The sequence below is a fragment of the Ammodytes marinus genome (assembly GCF_949987685.1).
Source record: "Ammodytes marinus genome assembly, chromosome: 17".
Lineage (NCBI taxonomy): Eukaryota > Metazoa > Chordata > Actinopteri > Uranoscopiformes > Ammodytidae > Ammodytes > Ammodytes marinus.
The window spans coordinates 17,321,140-17,344,932 of record NC_137221.1 but is presented as its reverse complement, the minus strand read 5'-3'; the positions used below and the strand labels follow the sequence as shown (position 1 = coordinate 17,344,932).

The 23,793-nt window shown below is 43.5% G+C and overlaps 1 protein-coding gene across 1 annotated transcript in view; it reads left to right on the top strand.

Moving 5' to 3' along the window:
• The first annotated feature begins 22,494 nt into the window (after positions 1-22,494).
• Positions 22,495-23,793, top strand: part of col8a2 (collagen, type VIII, alpha 2) — a 50,607-nt gene continuing 49,308 nt past the window's right edge. The window contains exon 1 of the mRNA XM_080045294.1: positions 22,495-23,301. The gene's annotated coding sequence lies outside the window, so the exon portion shown is untranslated. The remainder of the gene's footprint in view (positions 23,302-23,793) is intronic.

Sequence of the window (23,793 nt, the reverse complement as noted above, 5' to 3'; positions counted from 1 at the left end):
TCAGACAGGGAATCTAAAGCACATGCTCTGTTGGACCAACAAATGCGAAGGAACTTTTTGGGCAGATGCCTCCATCTTGGAACATGGTATTCAGTTCTCTTAATACACATATGAATCAAGCAGAAATGCTAGCGGTCCACATTAGCTCAACAGCCCTCTCAGTGACCCACCAACGCTTGACTCCCAATGCTATCAGGTTGAGGTGGTGATATGTGTGTCAGCATAATCTGACATGCTTTCCCAAGAGCTGCAATTTGATGAACTTCCAGTTCCTTCTCATGTTCCGAGGCAATGATACATTGCAATGGTGAATGTTTTCATTCAGAATTGGCCTTTTGCAGCAACCTGACAAGCATGAAAATAAGGATGGGATTTGGAGGTTTACTTTGAAGTCAGATTTTTTAAAGTAATTTGAAGAGATTTTGTTGTTCCGCTTTTGTAATGAAAGACATGGAAGAGTAAGAAGGATGTATGATGAGAATCCCATTTTCCTGTATTGGAACTTGGCTTCCCAAGAATCAACAAAGCAGCTTTCAGAGTCTTTTGCAATATGTTAAATTCGGTTGCTGGCTGATCGGGAAAAGCTCAACTGTCAGTCTTGGAAGTCACACATATGACTTTTATTTTCTTCTGAGAAAGCGAACTCCCACAACACCTTGCAACACCTAAACTAATGCGTCTTTGGCACTCACATTGTTTCCTGTTGCATTTTAAATCAATGATGAGGCTTTTTCTCACCTCGCAGACCTTGAGGTTGGGAAGTCCTTCACAGTTTCTTATTCATAAATAGTATATAGTATATAGTCATATAATATAATGTTTTTTTCTTATCCATGAAAAGATGTAAGCAGAGGGCCTACACCACAACAAAGCACCAAGTCCGTAACTATGGGCTTTTAGCTCACATTATGATGTCAAGTGTCCTATTTATGGCTTTTGATCAGAGGCATTAGGATTTACTATGGCTCCTCTTTTCACAAATTCCAGTTGTGTGATTCTGCCCGCAGTGTCTCTTTTAATATTTCCACACACAAGCACACACACACACACACACACACACACACACACACACACACACACACACACACACACACACACACACACACACACACACACACACACACACACACACACACACACACACACACACACACACACACACGCTCTTTCTTTTTCAAACAGACTTAGCCAATTGAAGAAGCATCACCAGACATTTGGTCACGTTTGGCTTTGAAGTTTTTTTAGTTCGCTTTACTGCTAACCAGAGCTGAAGCGTTAATCCCACAAAGGGTGGACATCTTTCCACATTGGTGTGAAATGGAGCTCCACTCCAGCAGCTTGTGCAGTTTAAGGGGCCACATCCAAATAAACTCAAACCTACAAGCCACGTTTTCAGCACATCTTCATCACGACCACTTGACATCTTCTTTGTGATTTCACCTCATGGGAACCCGTGAAACACCTGGAACATTCCTCGGAAACTATGCACACACAGAAGACATGGAGAACGTATGAAGGTTACGGTTGAGGCTGTAGCTGCTATAGGCTTTTTCTCCTGCTGGCGGAGAGATACGGCACGGTTCCTTTTGTTCCACCCACGTTTTCTTTTCTTCATGTCAGCATACAACAATCCCACCAATGAGCTGGCTGAAGACAGCACCACGAGATGGAAGCTAGCTGGCATCTCATCTGATGCAGCATAAACTTGAGTGGGGTTTCCCTGATCTGGTTTGACATGATATAATACAGTGTAATGTATGTGCCCTTCTGGTTGCATGTCTGTGTCTTTAGATCCATTCATCTTTTTAGGCTACGCAGCTGTGTTCATTGTGTTTTGCTCTCTATGTTGTCCTTAGCACGTGGCTAAGAAAACATGTATGCATATCTCAGTGTTCTTGTGTGGTCTTTTCCAAAGCACAACACGTGGCCTTGCTTAAAAGTGGATTATCTCAATTGTTAAAAAAATCCCCCAAAAATGTCTTCATCCCCCTGCCCTCTCACTCTCGTTGTCACCTGGGCGGAAAACTAATGGAGTCCAATGGCATTCTTTGGATTCTTGGTGTGCAAAGCTGCTGTTTCCGTATTTCACGGATCTGAATGGTGTGGCCCAGGCAGTCTGGAATTCCTGGCTGGGAGATCAGAGCTCTTGATTTATCAGGACGTACTCTGTGCAAGGTGTGTGCATGGTAGGGGAAACTCAGACAACAGTGTCCACGCACAATTGATTGATTCTCTTTTACTCAAGCATGAACCTGAGCAAAGACTCTTGTCACTGATTCAGGACTTGTCAGCAACAAGTTAAAGAAAATCAACATTGTGGTCACTATCTGAATATTTGGTAAGATTTTTTTAATTACATGTGCACACCTCAAGTTCACTAGATGATATGCACATTTAGTGGACATGGTGACACCAATGCAAACATGGTTGGATTACGATGTATTCGTTATGTTATAGCAAGTCACAACACAACTCTAAATATTTCATTGAAAGCAGTGTCCCTCCTTTGCTGTCATCCCCAATAATCCTGAAGGAAAAAGGGGACTGTTGGGAACTGTAGAGCCACATAGGTTTCAAAGATATAAGGAGGATAGAGAACTCTGCTCCAAACAAGCAGACAATAGACTCGGTCAAGGGGCAGACCCAGTGTCTTAGGGGATAGGAAAAAATACAGTATGTGAGCCAAGCAGTGTGGTAAGCGTGCATAATCCGCATGAAGTCCAATTACCAAATATGTTACAAAGTACTGATACAATAAATCACAACTTATGTCCTTATACTAGCTACATTACCCTTTACTATAGATGGATTCATAAACATACTGTAAAGAGAGGGTAATGATATGTGATTTTAGCTGATTATTTCTTTAGATTAGTTCTGCCAGATGCAGTTCATTTGACTTAAGTGTTTCCAGAAGCATGCTTCATTTGAGATGTACATTTAAAAGCTTGGCCCGGAATTTGGGAAAGGTGCCACATTGTATGCCAAGATCACCCACCTTGTAATGTTGTTCACATTAACTCAGTGTGGGCTCTTTCAAAATTACAGACTGGCCATGACAAGATGAGTTAACACACTGACACATATGTTACATTGTTTTATATCAAAGTATCTTTTAGAAACAATACAGAGCATTGGGGATATTGAGCTGGGATGTTATGAATAAAACATTAAGGCATTGTGAATTGGGGATTTGAAGCAGTAAACTAACCCAATTTAGCGCATGGCCTGAGTACAGCACCCAGCCGCTCCCATGTCAAGACCACTTTAAATGAAGACATTTGTTCAGTATTGTTGCTTATTAGTAGGGCATGTCAGTAAAAAAAATAGAAAGCTCTCTTTGCAGTTGGAACGTCAAACCATTCATTGAGTGCAGGCCAACTTGGACATGTGTCCCTGCAGGGCGAATACAATCAACACAGTTATTATGCTGGGGGCAATATTAATCACCAAGTTTCCACACAGGAAGCCTTTTCATTCATACAAGTCATGAGGTAGATGTTGAAAAGGTTGTGGCTGGATATTTTGGGAAAGAGGGAGCTCTTAACCTTTCGGGGATTGACGCAGAGGAGAGTGATGAGGGTAGCAACTGAGTGCTTTGCCGAGATGTTATTTTGAAAAACAGTAACATTAGGGAGAAGTGGCCCGAGCAGAGAGTCATAAGTGGTGTTCAGTTGAATTAGCTTGTGTTTGCTCTTAATGTCAATGACAGTTTTGACTGTTGAACACATGCCCTGTTCAACTGTTCACCGTGGTTGGAGATTTTTTTCTGCCTCCAGAGTGAAATCCATGTAGGAGTGTTGAGTCATGGCTTCACTTATTCACCTGTGGTACCCGGGTCCCAAAACCCAGCACTTTGACTCAATCACAACCAGCTGTCCACATGTCTGAAAGCACACGCTAAGCCACAAAAGTTTGTTAAAATAAAGAGTGAACCATGCTTTAAAAGCCCCAGATGTAAAGCTGCCCGCTGTTTTTGCCGAGGACTGGAGCCACTCCTGAAACACCTGTGGCTTTCAGGAGAGAGGCCTTTCAGTGTGCCCTTAGAATGCGCTTTTTGCACGTTTCAGTAGCTAGTATCACTCCTAATCTCTGTATTCATGTGTTAAAGGTGGCGTTAGGGATTCAAGAGAATGCCTGTTGTCAAAATCACTTTTTGTCGAAATAAGAGAATATCTCCTCACGATCTGCTGCCTGTCCATACTGTGTGTGTGCTCCAAAATAAAAGACTTGGTGTTAATACACAGCCTAAGCTCTGTAAACATACCCGTTTACAGAGCTTAGGCGTGTATTAACACTGGATTTTATTTTAGTTCACACATAGTACAGGTAACGGATCGTGATTTTGACAACAGGCATTCTCTAGAATCGCTAACGTCACCTTTAAAGCCACTACGAGTAACATGGCACGTTGGCGTCCCCTTTGGACAAAAGCGGTAGTATTTTTACGACGCCCGCTGTCGCAAAGCGCGTGCCAGGCGCGTGAGTGTGAACTGAGAAGGGAGCAATATAGTGCATGTCCGTGTGTTGAAAGTGTGAGGACTCTTTTCGGCTCCGTGAGAGTGGTTTTGACACTGCATCAACTAATGCCAGTCAGTGCTACACACACCTGATTGCAATGAGTTGAGCAGTGTCACCTAACTACTCTCTCTCACGGAGCTGAAAGATTACGTGTCCGACTCCTCACAGAAAGCGAATGAACGATAGACGGCAGTTAGTATGGATCACGATAAGGTAATGTGTTTATGTTGTTGTAAATAATTACTATTTCAGATAATGGTTATCTGATGATGGTGAAGCAAAGCAAATTTTGTATTAGTACCAACCGCTCATTCATTTAGGAGTAAACACTGCAGTCTAGTTTCGCTCTCGTGAAATTGTATACACGTTGCTTGGCAACGCCCTCGTCCCCCGTAGCCTATATCACTCTCCCTTTTAGCTTTTCTTCATTGCATTCTCTTTTTTTTCTTTGATGGTTCAGCCCCGTTATCAGTCATTATGACGACAAATAACTGTATCAAACAAGGCTCCCGCTCCCCTTCCCTCACCTGGAGGGATAGGCTTCTCAATTCACGTTGCTGCGCCACACTGAAATCTGCGACCAATACGGATATGTGACCATAGAGCTTGCACAAGCGAACCGAAAATCGGACTGGGTGTGCGACCAGACCAAAAGGAGTAATAAAAACTATTTAAAAACGTCTTTCTTTGCACTGATGGTCTCGTTTGCTGTTACAGGTAATTTATGATTATCAGAGGAAACATAAGGCTGTTTAAAAGATATTTAAATGTTACTCGTAGCCGCTTTAAATCTATGAAAATATAAGGTTTTGGGTTGAAATATTGAGTATCAATCAACAAATTCTAGTCTATATTTTAACCACTCTGGGAAAGTTTAGAGCATTTCTTTACGTTTTAGTTAAATTATTTCATAGTAGTGGTCCTCAAACAAAACACTTTTGGTCTCGTTCAGCCGGAGTCAAAACACTTACTGCTCTTGCTGAGCTACAACAAAGCATTGTTTTCTTTCCACCAAACAGGGCTAACATAATGAAAATATGTCCGACTTGGACGCACAATCAGAAAAGTCACACCACAATTGTGTACATTCCCCAAGACTCAATGAATACAGTATGCCCCCTAACACTGTTTCAGGGTTGAGGTGGCAGGAAGAAGCTTTAACTTTTTTCCAGCGATAGGGACAGTTTTGAAGTTTTCATTAGTTTGCCATATTAAAGTTTTACTCTATTCTTTGGTGAAGTAATGTCCTGTACATAACACCACCGACCAATCAAAATCAAGGATAACTGCCTGGCAGGCACACACTCAAATGCACAGGAATCCTCAAGAAACACTCCCTGGCTTACTCAATAAGGACCTTTAAAAATTATTCTCATTATCCCTAAAGCAAATGGGTGTATCTGCGAAAGAGGTTAAACTAGACAGTGTAAAGTCCAATATTCATGTATTTTATGGGCTGCTATTGGAGCCACATGCCAGGGGTAATTTAAGAGGGAGCGCACGTCTACATGTGTATCCCTATGACTTTTTGATTGTTGTAATTACATGTGCATGGCTCTTGTTAAACCTCCTGACCGTTTATGGTTTCCGGCTGAACACATAGGGTCAAATATTTTGATCCTAACTCAAAGGAGAACATTTAAGGCCGTGCCGCAGATGGCCTGATGATTTGTACGCGAGGACCCCACACTGGAAGGTTTGTACCCTTTGCCTTTTTTTCTCCCCCCCCCTTTCTCCATTGCTCTTTCTCTGCATTTTCTCATTTCTTCTCCTCCAAAGCTTAGCCTAGAATCAGTGTTTTAACAAAAACACTCACATGCCTGTGCACTCCTTCAAAGGGGACTTTTCTGGCACCGGAGAGAACGTAGAGACTGCGTTCATGTCTTGCTGAATACTCATTCTCACATTCTACACATTCGCAGTGGACAAACCGAGGGGAGGGATATTTTTGCATTGATAATTCAAAGCATCACCACAAACTTAAGACACATGGCACACGGAGACAAAAGACTAGAGTGACCAATCAATACAGGAATAAGTCAAATCCCTGCAATCACCATAACGTTATATACCTGAGATGGCCTTGAGATTGAGGGTTCCCAGCGCTGTGAAGAGTGCTGCGCTCTGGCGCTGCGGTTCTCAGGAGGTTGCGCACTCCAATCTCTCTAATGAGAGAACCTTCCAGGCTAGACATTGTGGGCTCTGGCTTCAGCCACCAGCCCATGCTGTTCTCACCACAAAGAAACAGGCCAAGTTATTCACTGATTCCTCTCTGACATCCCTGGCCAAAACGTTTCCAATCCCATCCTCCCACTGCCACCACTCTTGACTTTCTCTCTCCCACTTAACCTCCTCTTTCTCGTCTTGTTCTTGTTTTCAAAACTTGTCTTATTTTCTCTTCTCGACAGTGGTTTAAGTTGTTGTTATGACTCGTGAGAATGCATACTGGTCTATTCACTAGGGTAGGAGACTCACTAAGTGAATATGTAAGAATACAATTCCTACAAACTGGCTCACACATTCAAACTCATACAGGAGCGCTGCTGTGCTTGGCATGTTCAGTGAGTGTCAGTGTTTACACAGCATGTGATAGCTCAGGCCAACAGGAGGGAGGAAATAGCATAGACAAAAAGGGTGGCCAGTTCTGAAGGAAGGCGTCCATCTGTGCAAACAGCACCTAGATAGTGGAGTTATTAATTGCCCCGCCACAGACTTTGAAAAGTGAAATTATAAGGCCTTATTGGGTTATTTCATGTTCGGATGTAGGTTGTAAACTTTATTGGGTAATTTCGGAGCTGCTTGACTTATTCCACAACAACACACAGACAAGGCACGCACCCAAGCTGTTTCATATGCCCCCTTCTCTCCTCCACTTTCTACTCCTCTTAAATTTTTGGAGAGTGGGGTCAATGGCTGTTTTTTTACCCCTCTTTTCTGCTTTCAAGAATGTCTGCAATGCTTCCCAGGAATCCTGCCTTGTTGACTTTGGTTTGGGATAAAAGGTACAGCCTCCTCTGTTCTCCATGCTGATCCGAAAGGTGATTAGGCTGGCCTCAACGTGAGCCCACGCATAGCCCAGCACATTGGCCCAGACAGATTACCCTACGTTCCTGTGTGCTCCTGTTATTCAGGGGACCAAGTTGAAGAGATAGCTGAGAGGGAAGACAATTAAGGGAAGAATGTTGGTAGCGTGGTGGTGGTAGAGAGGACACATTTTGTTATGAAGGAGAGTGAAAGTTCAGGTGCGTATTGTATTAAAAGGGTTTGTCCAAAGATGAGGCTTTATGGCTTCTTCTCTTAGTAAATGCAAAAGATTATTTTGGATTCTGAATGTCCTGTTCTACTAGAGCTGATTCCATGGGTCTGACCAGGTCTCAACTGAAATAGAAATGATCCGTTTTCAGATTCAAATAATTTCAGCTAAATTCAGGACAATCAAGCAACCTTCTTACAGAAATTATGAAATTATTACCAGTAAGTTTGATTACGTTTTAACAGTAATATACTTCACCGTTGCGTTCTGCTGATATTTATTTGTTCATGTATTGAACTCCTCTTCGCTGGTCAACGACATTTAAATATCTAAACATTCTAACTGCTAATTTTCATTTTTACATTTCTGTCTGTGTTCATATAAAAAAGTTAGGACATGTTAATTGATGAACTTTTGAAGTGCTGGTAGGCTGCAGGTAGGGTTGGTTAAACTTTGGATAGTCAGGCTAGCTATCTCCCCTGCTTCCAGTCTTTGTACGAAAAAAAAGCTAAAACTCTATAACTATTCCTCAAACACAAACTGTGCCCCAGGCATCAAAGTCACTGTTGATGCTGAACCTTGAAATTCTAAAATTGATGCCAGGGTGAAACAACATAAACTCTTGGCTTTTTATTTCCCCCTGCAGGGCAACAATTGATTTTGGAGATTCCTTCTTTTTTTTATTCCCTTGCTGCCTCAGTATTCCTTTCCCATTCCTCCCCGCACTGAGATTACCCCCTCCCTTACCCCTTACCACCCTTCAAAAAGCTACCATCGGGAAGCTATAAGTAAAACTGGTGTTGAAATATGGACTAGTTCCACATGCACCATAGTCTGATGCATGGGTGAGAGAAAATTGTGATTGGCTTGCACGGGCCAACAATAATATTGTGTTTAATCTAGATATCATTACATGCAAAATGAGCAGGAGAAATTCAAGGGCACCATTGTTTCCCTCGGACAGTTTTTCAGGGGTCCAGTGATGAAGTGTTTCCTTTAGAAACCCAAACCAAGCGAGATGTGGAGGTGCCACTTAGGCTACAGTGTTTTAGCAAAACGAAGGGAGACAGACCTCCAATCAGAAAGACAGAGGGGAGAGGGTGAGACAGAAGCAGTGAACACCCTTGAATTAAAATATGTATCAATTGCCTTAGACATTGCTCTTCCATACAAGTGGTGACATCATGTATGTGTGTCCTATATATGCATGCACCTAGAATCACCTCTACATGCCAAGTTAATCAATGCTATCTCTGCCCCCTACTACTGTGGAAAACCAATGTAAGAACCACTCTGGGCCTAGATTACAGCCTGGCATAAAGGGGAATACTCCAGCCTTTTCAGAAAGCCTCTTGTTGTCTTTCTTGCTGGGAATGAGATAACAAGGGTCAATGGGATAATAAATCAAATGAGAATGATTACATTTAGAATATGTTTGCGCTACCACCCAAAAAATATCATGAAACCTCACGCAATTAATTTGAATTATCTACAGCTTCCAAAAAAAGAAGAAAATCCACTATTTGCAGTTGTCATTTCAACCAGCAAAATTTCTCTAATTAAGGATTTCAGCTACCGAAGGCCAGGAGTGGGAACTTGAAGTGGAAAACCAACTTGGTCTGCTTGGCACTAGTATATCTTCATGGTTGAGGCTCTGTGACGGAGGCAATTCTCTGCCGCCCCGTTTCTCATCGCCTCCATCCAAGAGGACGAATCAGGGCCAAGTGCAGCAGTGAGTGGAGAAACGGGAGTAGCAAACATAGGCAGGGACATACTGTATCTAGGTTCTCCAAATTGAGCCTTTAAGACTGTCAGAGACTTGCTGGAGCTATTAAGCAGGACACACATTTTTAAAGGAAGACAGTAGGTAGTGTAGAAGAGCAGAGCTAGGTCCCACCCCATTTTCAATCTTCTTTTGAAATAAAAAGCAAAAATAATGAAGAAAATATATGGATTAAAGGTGGATCAGAAATATAGCTGCACAATTCAGTATTTATATATTTGGTGTACAGCGCTAACAATACCAACAACACAAAGACTGCACATATTTGTGCTGGCATCTTTTCATTTTTGTAAAAACAAGTCTATTTACACATCTAGCAGACAGGGAGCAACATTTGCCCTCAGGGAGTCATTTGTCTAACAGACCACAGCAAATGTATACCATATCTAAAATTCTTTAAGCTAATATTCTGTTTTCCTCTCAAGAATGAGGGAAACACTGGCTGTGCAGGTGCTTAGTGATTCACTGTGTACATCAGCTAGTTGCTAACTTTGTTTGTCTGCAGTTTGGTGTATAGAGTTACATCATCTTTTCTTTTTTTCTTTTTGCTGCGGAAAAAAGCAGCTGACTGCTGCTGCTGTAAACAACGTTGATGAGGGCCGTGAGACTGAACCCAAATAGTAAAACTTTACAACAAAAACAATGAACTGGAAGAAGCTAAAATGGCTTGTAAAGCTGATGGAAGCTGCAGGGTCAGGGGATAATAACCTGGCGGTGTATCACTACAAGCACCCACTCTCATGTTACAGTGGATTTAACCTTTTGATCATTGACATTGTTAATACCAAAAATATCGATAAGAGCAGCTTTAAAGTTCACAAATCTGTATGAATTCACTATCGCTTGCGTTCAGATTACGATTCTGTGTGCTTGGGTCAGCTAAATCCTGCTGCCGGACCACTGTGGCACATAAGCACTTGTTTTCATTTGATGTTGTACTTGTGGATTTTTTTCTTCAAACTGATTTTCCTCCCACATGTAATGTGTTGCAGGCAGTCGGCAAAACCTTGATTAATCAAACTTTAACCATAGCCTGAAGAACATGAATTTACAGCCCATGCTGCTGAGAGAAATTCTGGTGTGTGTGTTATAGCAACTGCAAAACAAAGCGACACAACAGCCTCTCTTTGCACCTCATCCATAAAAATTTTATCAAGTTATTTATTTATGCGTGGATACGTAAAAAATATTTCTCCTCAAGGACCGGAGGATCGGATGAGCGAGGAATATTTGCCAACCACCAGAATCTGATCCGCTCCATTTCCACAAGTGATTTACACCCTTATATTACACAGGAAAAGGAAAAGATAGGATCAGCTAATGCTCTCGCTCTCCCCCCATCCCCTTCCTAATAACTCCTCGGAGAGGGACCAGAGGAAGAGGAAGGAGGAAGAGGGAGCTCAGAGAGGGCGAAAGTGCCACGGGATGTGATTAGGCCGGACCTCCCGTTTATGATTTCTGTATTACAGGCGCTCGGTGCCAGACGTTCCCTCCATGGAAGGAATGTCTTTCTAACCAGTTCCATGTGAATGGTTTAGGAGGGAACCACAACCCACTGGTTGGGTTGAGGGCTCAGCCTTTAAAACACACACCAAGGGGAGAAATATGTAGAGGATGGAGGGCAAGAGGGGGAACAAGAGAATAGACGGACGAAGATGATAAACACAAGTTAAGGGAAGTGTGGAGGGATCTGACTTGCTGTATACCACATAGGTAGTACTATGGTGTATTTATACGGTTCAGTCCACTCTGGGTCTCAATCTCTTCCAAACTACTATCCACTGCAGCTGGACATAAATTAATGTGGAATGTTGAGTTGCACGATATTAAGTGAAATAGGGGATTCGAAAAAAAAGTAAGTGATGTGGCTTTAGGTTTTATACAAAACACAGGCTAATATATTTTCAAGGATAAACTGACTTCAGTTTATAAGGCAAAAAGCGTAGGAGAGATTAGCCCCAAGCCAACAACAGATTTTTCATATAAAAAAAATTGTTGGCTTTTTGTCGATGAAATCATTGGATATTCTGCAGCATCTATATAAATCAGATCCAAAGGTCATGCAGTGCATATGCAAATATTTGGTTAGATTTTTCACGAGTACGACCTTCTTTCACCCCGACATCTAAACACTAAAACATACTCAGACATTAAACGACACCGTAAAAGCCCCCGCACGCTGTCTGTGTTTGAATGTGAGGCTTCATAAATTCCAACGACTGCATTTGTGACAATTGTATGCAATTGAACTGTAATTGCAATACTAACAAATCATTTATATGCTTCTCGAAACGTTCTCGCTCGGCTTCCCTTCCCACGAGAAATTGGCCTGGAGAGAGCACCGGCCCAGGCTCCGTCCCTCTGCGAGCTTGTTTGCATTTCGCAGCCCAAGTGAAGCGCGATGTTGGATGCAAAGTGTGAACGTTTGTTTGTCCTGGAATTTTAACTGTTCTGGATTACGCTCCTGGTGATTTTGGCCACGTGTAGCAAAATGATAACAGTGGCCTTGTTGAGACCAGCTGCAGCCTCTGGGCATGCTGTGCAAAAAAGAGGCAGCAGTTAGAAGTAGAAGCAGGGAGAAGCCTCGCTGAGCTACAATGTTGTAAAGAACATTTATTTGGCAACTCAAATTAACAGGTATATGCCATAAAAAATACATTTTAGGCGCTATGTGGCAGGCACTGTTTTAAATGTTAGCAATGTCAAATTTTCTAATGTTTCTTTTGTAGTTCCTTATTTTCTCAATTTTTCCATGCATTCATACAGCCCACCTTCTTTGTGTGTTTCCTGAACACACACACACACACACACACTCACACACACACACACACTCACACACACACACACACACACACACACACACACACACACACACACACACACACACACACACACACACACACACACACACACACAAGTCACGACTTTGTCCTATACAAGCGGCTGGCCTTAGCTCCAACAATAATGTTTATTCGTCTGTCTCAGGAAGAGAAAAGACACGCCTTCCGCTAGCAGCTAGTCAAAGCAGGAAATCGATGAGAGAAAATGTAGATGTCCCGCACACGTCCATGACTACATCTCATGCACATGAACACATAACTGGTGCTCACAGATGTGCTGAGAGACAGGCTGTTTGCCCCAGGCCCGGCAGCAGCACACTGCTGTAATTGAGGAAGGCGCTAATTGGATAAGTGTTGCTGAGTTACTGGGCCTTGTGCAGGATTTTGGAGGCATGTTCCAAAGAAAGACTGCAGACGGATGCATAGCTTTTTAAGGTCTCCGCTGCAATATGCAACCCCAACACCAGACAAAAGAGTTGATAATGGACAATTCTGCAAACACCCTGGAATTACATTCAAGGAGATTTTTTTGCGCTATCCTTACATGGTAGCTACGGTATGAATAAAGTTATGGAGATCACGTGTATGGCTTTAAATCACGATTCAAGTTTTGGGTTAGGTTATGAAAAACACTTGGCTAGGCAAATATCATGGTTATGGTTAATAAAAGCGGACAATAATTGCTGGTCTCTGATGGGATGTGAACTAGACAGTAGAACACATTTGACTATGAACAATCCTATACCTTAACCTCAAAATCTGTTTTAACACATCGCTACATAGAGGGCCCACCTTCTCCTGCATGGCACTGAAGATTTGTATTGGATGTAAATCAAGAGGTGGGGAATCATCCAAGCTAAATAAATTCCTAGGGATACTGGGATGCATCATTTTCTGTTCTCCTAATTTCTCGCATAACAGTTTTTGCACCACATGTGTCTCTGGCTCCCTAGCCATCCATGCATGTCGTGCTCTTTATCTGGTAGCGCCCTGATTCCAAGAAGCTGGTTTTGGTCTTTGGTTGCTCACTTGGCAACCTCCATGGGTGGTCCTTTAGCTGCAGTATTTTCTGCTATGGTGTTTGTACAGTTCAGAGGTCTTTGTTTTTCTGGCGTGTCTCTCCATGGCTAACCAAAAGCCGTAGGCCTGCTGCCTGTTTTCTTTCGGATAACTACACATCTGTAGGCTTTTCGAAGGAGAACACTGGCCGAAAAGCAGAAAAACACAACGAAGGGTGGAGAAGTGGGGCAGGCAGAGAAACACGAACATTTGGGCCAGAATTGGGGTTGTCACCATATCCCTGTACTGTAGGTGTGTGTGTGTGTGTGAGAGAGTTTGCGTCAGCCCCGCTCCCCTCATAGCAACCGTGGCCTATTGGCAAAGGCCTAGCGCACACGTTGACAGCCTCATTATTTATACTCCATTTTGACATCTTGTTTGGTGTAGCATACACACACATATTTCCATCCTCGCGCTGCCCTGTCCTCTGACTTTCGCAGGAATAAGTCAACTTAATGAATGTTTGCATGAAAAAAAAACAGTGTTTCCCCCAAAGGGTGTGCTATGGATCAAACAGTCACTCAGTCACCAGCGCTTAATGGCTAATTCTCCCCACTCCGAACAAGGTCATATTGTTCCCTATTTATACTCCCGGAGTGATCAAAGGCGAAAAATGATCCCTTCCGACAGTTAATATTTCTAAATGTCTTGCTTGGGATCCAATTTAAGCTTAGTCAAACGGTTTTCCCAGATGCATTTTTCAGGACATATTACTGGTTCCCGAAATTGAAATTCCTGATGCGATTTCCACACATTGTGCGTTAAAATGGGCCCAGAGATGGCGACTGAGGTGCAATTTCTCTGTTTCCTTGTGTTTGGAGGACGTTTGGGTGGTGGGACACGTGGAAGCAGCTGTTTAGGGAGGAGGTTCCTGTGAGCATCAAGGTCAGGACACATTCACAAAGCTGGACGGGAAGCCAGGTGGGACAGGGCACCAATATACTGTATATCTGAATGTGAGTGTGTGTGTGTGTGTGTGTGTGTGTGTATGTGTTTGCGCACGCGTTTAGCAGGATGCATGTGCGTAAACGTGCACATGGCTTTTCTTTTTTTTGTTTTGCAGACAGCACTACCGACAGCCTCACAGAGAAAAAAAGCCTTGCAGCAGGGATGTTTGGCTGCAACACAAAGCAAACAATACAAGAAAGTTCTCCAGGGGTCAGCAAGTGGTCATGTGAGTAAATGAGTTTGTTGAAACGGGCAGGTTAGAGAGGAGCGCGGTGACCTCCCCAGGCATTCGCAGTTGGGAACACAGAAGCTGCTGAAGTGTGAGCACAGGGGGTAAAAGGTCACATAGCCCAGCTTGTTTTAGTGCCTGGGAGGGCAAGACCTACCAACAGAATCATGCTGGGGAGCGTGTTCTCTCCGCGGGGTGCAACCTGTCAAGTCAAGTCGAGTTTTATTCTTGCCAGTTTGGTCAAGTTACTTGCAACGTACACATTAAAGGAGAAGTAAGTGATATTTTTGTTTTCAATATACGTGTTAAATCACTCTATATTCATACAGCAATCAGTACAAACAGTATGCACAGTTCATGTCACAGGTATCCCAGTCATTCAGCTTTGCAGTATATGCCAGATACAATTTTGATAATCCGGAGACGGAGCGCTATAAAGAGGCGGGACTCTGTGCCCGTGAACAATGACTCACTGCTCTCCATCGCGGCACTATCTGACAAGGACGGCTGCGCGTTCATGTGGTGGTGATGTAGGAATGAGGGAGGGGACTGCTAACAGCAGTCATTGACAGGAAGTTAGCTAAAAGGAAGATGTCACTTACTTCTCCTTTAAGTAGAAAGAGGGGTCCCCATCTGCCATTGACTATGTTTATTTGATTTTGTGTTATTCAACTGAGGATGAAAATTACAAAGGTACACTTTGAGCACATCTCAGCCTGCATAAACTCAAACCAACTAACTGCGACGTGTCCTCACAGAATTCCCCCTGCTTTCATTTTCACTTGGCCATGGTTTCTAAGTGTGTTTGTTTGGCCCCTTATCCCAAGATCAGAGCTTAATTATCTCATGGTCTGGATAGAAAAACCCTGCAGAGATAAATATGCAATGTGAGTTGTGCAGCCAACAACAGTCAATATTGTAATCATACATTGTTGCCTCTTGATTATGGCTTGGAAATCTCACTTTTTAGATCAATATCTATCAAGATATTTATGACGCTGCATAAGTCTACCGATCAGACTGATAGAATTTGACGCTCTCCCAGAGAGAGACCCTGACTGATTACCAGGTCATTTCTTATCTGAACAGAAATATTTTATCAGTAGAACTAAAATTACGTCTGTTTGTCTTTCTGGAGCAAACCGATTTTTGTCAAGTCTCTTTTAAGAGAAAAATAACCATATGCAACTTATTATTTGTGTCTCAAAAAACTGAAATTACAATTAATTATGCAATTCAATGCGAGAAAACATATTTTCAACATGTTTGACATCTCATTAACACCGATTAAAATCTTATCCCCAAAGTAATGGCCCTAAAAAAATTTAGCCATAAGCACCACAAAATTACCATCTCTTATCTCAAGATAATGAGTTAATTTAGTCATGACTGTGAGAAAACTGTCTGCTTAGTCAAGAATGAATGAAATCATTAAGATGTAATCTGGAGATAAAGGTGCTAAACATGATGTGAACCATGCCTTTTGCACCTGGTTTCAATACATTTGGCAGATTTCTCAATAATGTGGTAGGCTGAGAAGGTTGAAAGGTTTCAAGTGAAATCCGTCTGATAATTATTTGAGTTTTCGAGACACCCATGGATGAACTTTGCCCATCCTTGGACCGCAGTGGCAGACCCTCATATCTACCGGGGCTGTAGTTTTGGGATGGGCTGCTGAGATCTGCTAACTCTGGCAGTTGACTTTATTTATTCTAAGATGATTGTTTGGGTTTGGGGGATTCTGTTGCTCCTGCCACAAAGGGAAATTGCTCTCTTGCCTGCTTGTCTGAAAAGGAAAATGTTTTTTTTTAAACTAAAACAAAAGCAACCTAACTGTTTCACTGTCCGCCTCGGTGTTTGCGAAATATCGCAATTCTAATTTGAATGGGAAGAAGAAGATGAATAGAATTGGAATAGCTGTATAGCTGGTGGAGTGATGTGCTTATTAGATGAGTACATATGTCTGGATGTGGTTATTCCTGTTTTCTTAACAGATGATCGGCAGGATTTTGGTTAAGTTAGTGGCTGGGGAAATAGCAGATTTTCAAGGTCACAAATTATGCTCGTTATTGGGTTAAAAATTGTTTTCAAGGTGTAGTGTCCCAAAAACCCTTATATATATTTCTCACAGTTCCATTGCTGAATCTCCTCTTTTTAGCCTCTCTCTGAAACAGTCTGTTTTGAAGCCTGTCTCTTTACGCCAAAAAGCCCATTCTGCTCTGATTGGCCCTGAATCTAACTGCCAGTTTGAATCTAACTGCCAGTTAGATTCAGGCGTATCTGGGCTTGTATTTACCACAGTTGGAGGTGGTGCTAAGTTAGGTTGGTAAGGGGTTGGAGCTGCGTGGCTACCCCTTGTGACATCATATGGGGAACAAATCTAAACGGGGTGTTTGAATACAGGTTTTCAGAAAGGTGGAGAAAAAAAAGAGAGTTGTTCTTCTCATACTTTGGGAGTCTTTAGTCAAACCGGGGTTCCATATTAAAGACATACTTAGTCATTGTAATCCAGAACACTTTTTGTCCAAATCAGCTAATATCTACTCACTAACCGCTACCTGTCCGTAATGTGTGCAGGCTGGAAATAAAGTTGGATGTTTATACACAGCCGGGGCTGCGTAAACTACGATCCAAACACAGTGGCTCTGGGTGAGCCGCACAAAGCTGGTCGGCGATCAAAAACACTCACAAAACTCACATTAGCCATAATCTGGTAGCATTGCTTTAACTCAAAGCATTGACTCTCTGGTTGGATACCCATTGCGTGGCAATTCTGCTCCTGCACATATCCAGGGACCTTGGCTTGCGGTACAGCACATACTGTAGATACGCATTCATGTAAACACACACGGAAATTAAGTTCCTCATTTTGAGATCTAGCAGCGCTGTTGCACTCTGGAACCAATTATCAGGCAGTAATCTTCACATTCTTTCATCCCACCACCCGCTCAGCTGATTAGGATATCCACTACTGGTAGGCAAGTCTGACCTCAAACACGCTCACACACACTCGCAGGTTTACCGTTTCTTCCATAGGCCACAGTTCAGTACAGTATAGGTGATCTCGCTCTCCCTCTTTGGTTACTGACCAAACCCTCTCCTCTTTCTTTCTCACACACACACACACACACACACACACACACACACACACACACACACACACACACACACACACACACACACACCTGACATCTGAATCCCGACTGATGATTAATGACCCTCTTTCAGCAGGGACCACCCAGGGTCAAAATAACCTGCCACAAATACAGAAGCAGTAAAATACCATTCAGTCGCCACTCTTCTATTAACACATGCCGCAGCATCTTGCATGCGTATGTGTGTGCGCGTGCGTATAAACGTGCGTGTGTGTGTGTGCCAGATCCAGAAAGGTGGACGAGTTACTGTGGAAACACTTAAAAAGGTGCACCCCCTCTCCCCTCCTCCTGTCATCAATCATTTGTACATGTGTGTGTATGTGTGTGTTTGTGTGAAGAAAGTGGAGGTAATTACTCTGCTAACATATTTCAAAATGCACAACGGTCCTCCTGTTATTCTTTCCTGCAACTCCTCATCGTTCTCTCTCTCTCCTTTTTTCTTCCGCTCTCTTTTTACTCCAATCTTCCCTTTCCCGGTCCAACAGACGGAAGAATTACCCCGGCTGTCCTCTAATCTCTCCGGAGAGAAGCTTTTTTCCCAGGGTGGAAACACTGCCATCCTTTTTCTCTCCACTGTCCCTCCACCCCCCCAACCCCTTACCGCTTCCCACTTCCCCCTTTTATCAGTGTCAAATGATTACCTGGGGAGAAACTGAGCTCTGCAACAATATGCGCCAGGTTGGCCTAAGAGGGAGTCCGGCCAAAAATATCTCCTCCTCTACCTGCTCTGTCCCTCCCTCATCAATCTTACTCATCCTCCCCTCCCCTCCCCTCCCCTCCCCTCCTCTCCCCTCCCCGGGCCCTCCCATCATCCCACCCACACTCTCCTGCCCTGTGCCAGCCGAAGGCTATGGCAGAGCCCCAAGCCCATCTCGCAGGAATTTCTGTTGAAATTTATATCAATTTCAGAGGCCTCAAGTTTTATCCACAGCGTGTGAAAAGACCAAAACTCCCCTCTCCCTCTAGTTTGTCACCTTCCATTCTTGTCTCTTCTCTGCCTGCTGCCTTCTTCTAATGTCCGCCCCCCCCCCCCCTTCTCTGACTGTCCTCTTCACTTCCTTCCCCCTTTTTCAAACTCTCCCTGCTTTCCGATACCCTACTTCCCTGCTATCTAATGTGGTAGAAAAAGATTAAGGATGTCCCAATTCTTGTAGTCGGATGCAACATGCTTTAACGTGGGGAAATTAGAATGCTTTTTTGCCCGATTCTTACCCACAATCCACTGCCCACCGGAATTGACGTCACGTCGACGCAGCCTTCAAGTGTAAACAACCAGCAATGCAACTGATACATAAGCAAGACACAATGTTATGATGAAATAAGTAAGTACAACTACTGTATGTCCAAAATGTATGCCTACTGCATGCTAACTAAATACTTTTTCAGCTGTTAAATCGCAAAAGGAAAGGGTATGTGATTTGGAACTCTCCTTTAATTTTCATCCCTTCTTTCCTGTTCCTTCACTATTTATCTCTCTAAATTCATTTTCCTTTGGCCTTTTCCCTTCTTCCCGCACTTTTTATTTTTTGTTGCTCTCCTTAACGGCCCTGCGTAGGCACAGCCTGGTGAATGCCAGGCATTCCTTTGTAAGGTTAGAGCAGACAAAGGTGGACCACATCACCTGAGAGAAAACGGCCCTTTTGAATCGTCGCCCGGGGGATAAAGGGAGGCTGATAGCGAGGAGAAAAGAGGGAATATTAAGCAGCGGAGAAGAGAGTGAGAGATGGAAGAGAGGAACACCTGTCCTCTGCTGTCCTTGTGTGAACCTTCACCTCTGACCTCTGTTACTGGATATCAAGTGAAGGAAGTGCATTAGATTAGATTGTGTGTGTGTGTGTGTGTGTGTGTGTGTGTGTGTGTGTGTGTGTGTGTGTGTGTGTGTGTGTGTGTGTGTGTGTGTGTGCAAACATTGAACTCAGCATTGGAAAGTGACTGCTTTTAAAGGGGTTTCTGTGCATCAGAGTAATGAGATTAAAACGCTGTCAAAAACATATTAGCGTAAGTTATCGTCTTAATTACCACCATACAAGACTTTAGTCAGAGTGACCATTAACTAGAATAAACAAGGTCATATCACAACTCAAAAGTCAATTCAAATCAGGTTCACAAACACAAACAACTCCGCCCTTCGACACACTCCGACCATTCACAAAACCCGCTCAAGGAACAAACTCGCTCAATGCACCCCCAAACAAACTGTCCCCACCCGAAAAACACACCACCTTTTGAGTAGAACAGACCCCCATACGTTTACACATAGTGGGCCTATGTCTGGTGACGCTGGGTGTGGTGTAGGGTGGAGTGTATCGTTGACGCCAACCTACCCTCCGTGGCTTATTTTTGGGCTTTTGACGAACATCAAGAGCAAAGTGGGGTCTGTGTGATGCAATGCAATGGTTTTCCAGTCGGTTAACGGCCACTGTTTGTTTTTGCTCTTACTAATGGAATTGAGTGGAGGGGGGAAAGTGGAGTTGAAAGAAAGAAAAAGAAAGACAGAAATGTATGACGACCAGGTGTTTTTTCCGTCTTCTCGGGAATGTTTCACCTTGTAAAAGCAAGCGAGTGGGAGTGGACTTGTGTACCGAGTGAATGGTTTGGGGATTGTGTGCTGACCAAAGGGTATGATTAAGAATGGATAGTGCGTTGTGTGACCGTATCATAGGGCGAGCTGAGATTTTTCAAGGAGCCGGAGTCAGAATTCTTCAGTGGAACTGTAGCATAGCCATGACATGGGAGAGGCGGGGGGCTTTTCTCCTCCGACCAATTATTTGCCTCATTGAGCAACAGAAAGCTATTGCTTTTGTGGTAGGGTGTGATCGGCAAAACACACATGCACGCTCACGCAGTAACACACACCTAGGGGGGCGAATGAATGGCAGGCCTGACTACCACACAGGGCTCCTATTGATGACATCATTGCTGGGCATCTGGTCACTCCACCCTTTCTATGTTTCACAGACCCATTCAGTCAACTTTGACTGCACCATGGCTCTTTCACAGACATGACGCCAATTGCTTATTTTTAAGCGATTATTCAATTTAGCCGGCTCAACCTATGAACAGAATACTTCTCTTTTGACTCTTAAATGGCACAATCAACAATTGGCCAGTTTATGACCGTCCTTCAGTTACAGTACAGACGTCTCTAGAAAGAACTTAAATCGGTTCCTCCATTGAATGTTTAATCACTTTGCTATCTTGATATTGATGGGGTTTTCCAAAAAAAGAAATCAAAATAAACAAGTTTGGCCACATCTGCTACGCAAATTAAGGCTTAATGACACTCTTCAAATAGCGGGTCCCATTCAATATAAAACATTAATCAAATTCGGCCTTGTAGGGAAGTTCTCATGCTAAAGAAAGGCTGTGTTCAGCCTGGCTTTGAGTCTAATGGTTGGTAGATTACACAGTCTGGAGGACGTTTATTACTCTTTATAAGGAAAAACATGAATGAGAGGAGTGCAGCTGAACTGCCAGCTTTTGATAACTCAATGGAATTTATACAGTGATTGAAGTGATGAATCATCGGATGCTGCCGAAATGACAGGCCTTTTAATAAAGAAATCCCAACTGGCACGACGCGGTGATGAACAAAAACCACAAAAATCTTCAACAAATGTTGAACACAGCCTCATCTCCATTCTTTCTCCCCCTCCCTCTCTCTCTCTCTCCCCCCTCGCGCTGTATCGTTTCAAGATTCACTTTGAATCCCAGTCTCTATCTGATCTCTAACACAGCCAATGGCGTAGTCCCAGTCGGCCTTTCAGGAAAAAGGCTAGGCCAGCTTTCCTCTGGCTCGTCCAATCACAAGCACTCAGCAGCATTCTCTTCAAGGTCCACTACCATAGCACAGGGCCAGCTAACACTGTGCCAATTAAACACTGAATGCTAAGCCTGTACTGGTCTAAGTCAACGTCTGTTCGTTGTGTTACCTGCTGAATGATAAGGAACGGCTGTAGTTCATCCAGGTCGTTAGCTTACATCCAAAGCATGATTTCCACGTAACCATGTTGTGGAAAATGCTTGGCACGTTTTAAATTCAACGTCTGTTCGATACATGTTAATATACCTTGTAACAATGAATAGCCGGACTGTAGCAGCGGAAATGTGAACCGATGTCATTTAGTGCTGTGCTTTGGTGATTAACCCCAAGAGAGTGCTATCATGTAGCGATTATACACAAAACAGCAGCAGGTTTTAGACGACAACACAATGCCCCCTTTCTGTATTACACTTATCCAGTGTTATGTCATGCGTAGAGATTATTAATCGGCCATTGGCGCTATACGAGATCGCCGAAGAGAAGGAGTGTTTGTGCGAGAGACTTTGGGATTAAAATCTCTGAGGTGTTCCATGCCAATGTATACAGGTTGGGCTTGATTTTCTGATATGAATCGCGTGTTTTTCGAGCATGTTCAAAGCAAAAGGATAAAGGATAAAGGGCAAGGTGATTATTTTGGAAGGTGGGTCCGGGAAAGAGAGGAAGATGGGAGGGAGGTAGAGCAACGAGCTAGAGACGCCTTTCGAATTCCCCACTCTTCTCGTCTCTTTTTTCGTTCCCTCACCCCACCCCTCTCTCTCTCTCTCTCTCTGTTGCGCGGCTGCTACCCCACCCCATCCTGCTCACTCCCCTCCTTCCCCTATAGTGCAGCCAGCACTCTAGACACTTGCTTTTTTGTATGAAAGGGGTTTAACCAAATGAACAATCCTGTCTGTCTTTCCCCCCAAAATAAGCCAGTTGGGAGAGGGATCGCCGAGTGAGCCAGGGAGATTGGAGCAGCGAGGTGCACGGCCCCTTTGGTTATAAGTCCTGGGAGTTGGGAGAGCTCAGCCCTGCTTGGAACCCACAGCTGTTCAGTTCAACATACACTGCCTTGCCTGCTGACAGCCTGACTGACTTGACTTGACTGACTTGAGTCTCACTCCACTGTTACTCCCTCTCTCTCTCCCTCTCTCCCTGTCCCCGCTCCCCTCTCTCTTGCTCCTTCCCTCCTACTTTCCGCCCCGGAGAGCGAGAGTGCAGAGAATTGGGAAGGTGCTCCTCAGACCTGCGTTTGGACAGCTTGAAGAGACGGCACAGGAGAGAGGATTTTTTTTTCTTCTTCATTCTTCTCTCACTTTTCTCCATCTCCTGCCAAAAAGCACATGGATGGACTTTTCTTGTTTTTCGCTGGAGGCAGAGAAATGAAAGTTTGCTCCACCTGAAGTTGAAAAAGAAAAAAACCTTATTTTTAACTGCACTTCTTGGTAGTTGTTGTTTTTGTTTTTTTCGGGCTCTTGTTGAGCAGCACTGGACCAATTCGGGGTGCAAGCTGTTTGCCCGGGAGGACACAACTCTTATTATTTTTTTGGCTGCATGTTCATTGAATATCTGATGCCATTGCATCCCATGGGAGACACGCGTGGCTGAAGCAAGGCGGGAGGTAGAAGAAGAGACCCACCTGACGCTCGCACTCTGCCGCTTACCGGTGCACCCCCACCCCCCTGCCCCTCAACACTCTGAGGAGAGAAAGGTAAGCCCTAAAGACCTAGGTACACTTAAAATCCGTTAGCATCCTTGTGTCCTGTCACCTCTTGTTTTTTTGTGTTTTTTTTGGTTTTTTTTTCCCCTTTTTATCACATGTGGCTGCTTGCAGTATGCCGGGGCCAAAAGCAACAGCAGGAGGAGGAGAGAACAGGAAAGGAGAAAAACAAGTAGAAATAAAAAACAGACGCTGCAATATCTTAGTCATGGGACCTGCATAATTCTCCCTCAGTCCTATAAGCTAGTGCACACAGAGTAATGGCTCGCAGATTATAAAAAGGACCCCGGTACAGTTTGTTCACCGAGCTCCGCAGCCCAAGAAAGTGATTACAATATTAAAGTTGTAGTATAGCTGTGCAATATCTATTGATCCACTGTGACGGGGGCCTGATTTTCTCCATAGTCCAAAGCAGGAATTGTATGTGTGTCTCTACCCTGATGATTATTCATTGGGGATTTAGCATTGTGTGTATGTGCATTT